The 2,784-nt window shown below is 44.5% G+C and overlaps 1 long non-coding RNA gene across 1 annotated transcript; it reads right to left on the reverse strand.

The window, feature by feature from the left end:
• Positions 1-249: 249 nt before the first annotated feature.
• On the reverse strand, positions 250-718 carry LOC141047602 (uncharacterized). The gene is made up of 2 exons (XR_012219848.1): positions 516-718; positions 250-421 (listed from the first exon to the last, which is right to left on the reverse strand). It is a non-coding gene; the product is annotated as an uncharacterized lncRNA (long non-coding RNA).
• Positions 719-2,784: the final 2,066 nt, after the last annotated feature.

The raw sequence follows: 2,784 nt of genomic DNA on the forward strand, positions 1-2,784 counted from the left end.
CTTTTAGATGTTGGTGCACCTGCCAAGTTTTTCAAGCGGAAGAGGCTTCAGGACAACGCTGGCGGTGCTTTTCCTTAAGTGTTTGTGGGGTCGACGTTTGCAGGCACTTCACTGCCGCCAAATTTTATGGATAACCTTGTGAGCAGCTTTCGAGCGGAAGCCACCTGAAGAACGGTGAGCTCACTTCTTTTATCCTCTTCATGTCCTTACAAACGTGATATGGTTAAAAGAAGCTCAAAAGACTGGACATATGCACAAGAAATCATTTTTACTTTGAATTGCATATATTCTTTTTCAGCCACTTTACAATGCGTACCCTCCTGAAAAAGATGTCCTATGCACGTACCCTCACAGGAAGTCATTATTGGTATTGGAAAAATGAAGGAAATTTTGCCCATACTAAGGTCTTCCATTGTTCTTCCTGTAATGAAATAGAAGGTGTGAGTGATTTTTAGAAAGAAGGTGGATCTATATCTATATTGTATTATACCCCTTCTCATTTGTTATGTACGTACATTATTTATAATCCTGATAAGTGACATCATTCGGCAAAACGAGCAATGTAATAAGAAAAGCTGTACTCTCACATGTAAGATGCTGCCAACCAATGCGTCTGTTCATGAAACAAAGAGACCCTAGAAGACAGTTCATCAAGAATGAAACCCTTGAGCTGGAACAAAGAGCAGCATTTGTAGGCCAGGCTGCAGCCAGGGAGTTGTGTAACAGCCTGCATGCTCGCCTGCGCTCACAGCTGTCGCTGACATCCAGTTACCTTTCACCTACTTCTCCAGCTGATCGCGAGGTTACTAACGGTCATTCAGCGCCTGCTGAACTGCGCCTGCGCGCCTCGCATTTTCCCATTGCTTTGCCAGCACTATTTCTTTTCTGATGTGACTGAGAGATGAAGGTGAAAAAAAGTAGCATCTCAAGAGACCATTGTGCTATATGTACACATATAGCCTCCTAGCATTTCGTTGTGAATGGGTTAAGGTCCCTGCTGATTCATATTTGTACTTCATTCCCAGACTGGTCATAATGATAAATGAGAGACCGCACTTAATAATTACTTTGGATGTTTTCTGAATGACGTCCATTTGTGTTGAATACTCTACATCAGGGGTGGGCAATTAATTTTCCTGAGGGGGCACATGAGCGACAGTGGCTGTTGCAGAGGGCTGAAACCGATATGTTGAAATTAAATCTGTTCAATATTATATAGTAATATTAATTTTATTGCTTATTATTGAGCAGATCAAAACCATATACTTTACAGATTTTTATAAAGTTTATAAAAAGCAGTGAATCATACTGCTCCTGTTATTCAACCCTTGTATTATGAACAATGTAAGCAGGTTGCGGGATGCAGTGACGCAAAGGAGGCAGTGTAACAAATTTAACAATTTCATTAACAGGGTAGAAAAACTGACATAAACAGTTAAATGGAGATGCAGAGTTGCAAAATGATAACAGTCTAATTATAAAACTTATTGTATTCTTTATGTTCCTCCACAGCAGACAATCCCTTGGGGGCTGTAGCACCAGCAACGGCCGGGGTGATGTCCACAGATGAGGTCCCTTGAACGATGATCTGTCTTCTGGTGGCAACGGGAAGTCTCCGGATTTACCTGTTGAGCCCCCAGTCCATGAGCCTGTGCAGCCAAAACAAAGAGGGCCGCAGCAATCCAGGGGTTAAATGTAGGGTGATGTGTACCTTGTGGCAAAGAGGACAGCAAACGACTGTCCTTTACATGGCCCTTGCTCCTCTGCACGTGCGCGGTATTATTTGTCAATGAGCATGCGGTACTCTTTACTCTCACTATCCTGTCAGCGTTACCAGGAGCTGACACCTGCAGTCCGTCACAGCACCGGCGCTCGGGATGCGGAGCGTGCTGCTCACCCTGCTGCACTCTCCCTGATGGCAGGAAACTCTGCCTCTCTTCAGGCGCTTTTCCCCTCGTTTCCGGTTCACCCGTGCCCCCTCCTTCCAGGTCATGGCACCTGTCCGGTCCTCTATTACGTAACCCGGGCAACATGGGACGCTGCCTCGACAGTTCCGGACCCGGCTCAGTACAGGTACTCGCAGCCCGGTCTTACTCCTTAGACAACAGCTCCCCCAAAAACAGTTTGATGTCCCCACAGCCCCCAAACATAGAATGATGGTCTCACAGTTCCCCACACAGTACATTGGACCCCACAGTCTCCTGTACACAGTATGATTTTCCTACAGCCCTCGAAACACTGTATAATGTCCCCCACATCCCCCAAAAAGTTCTAATAGTAATATGTATCGTAAATAATGTACAGCTTTTATTATGTTTCGGTACTGCTACAATACGGTGTTTACCTGTTGTGAACACTTTTGACCTGGCTTCTGAGTTTGGGCTCCATCTCGTGGCTGCTGCTGGTAATGGTAATATACGCCCCCTGTTGAGGAAGCCAGCACGGCGAAACGGCTCTGTCGGTGTAGCCTGGTACACGGGCCACAAAAGCTGCATCAATGTAAGTCGCAACTATGTTCTAGCACTATGCACTATGCACTTTAAGCTGCCCAATTGAGGAGTAGTATGCTTATTCTGTTAGCCGCTATGGCATGTAAATTATGCACGGAGCAGATTGAATCAGTTTAATGAGGAGCTATTCCCTTCTTTTCAGGCATTGCGGCATTCATTTTTCATGATACTTGCAAAAATATTTTAGGAGTGCGGATGTTTTGATCATTTGGCATATGTTATACATAATTTTTTCTTGCCTTTAAACTCAATATATTTGTGATCATTCCTCCAT

This window comes from Dendrobates tinctorius, unplaced genomic scaffold (assembly GCF_039654945.1).
Source record: "Dendrobates tinctorius isolate UK_male_01 unplaced genomic scaffold, ASM3965494v1 ptg000128l, whole genome shotgun sequence".
Lineage (NCBI taxonomy): Eukaryota > Metazoa > Chordata > Amphibia > Anura > Dendrobatidae > Dendrobates > Dendrobates tinctorius.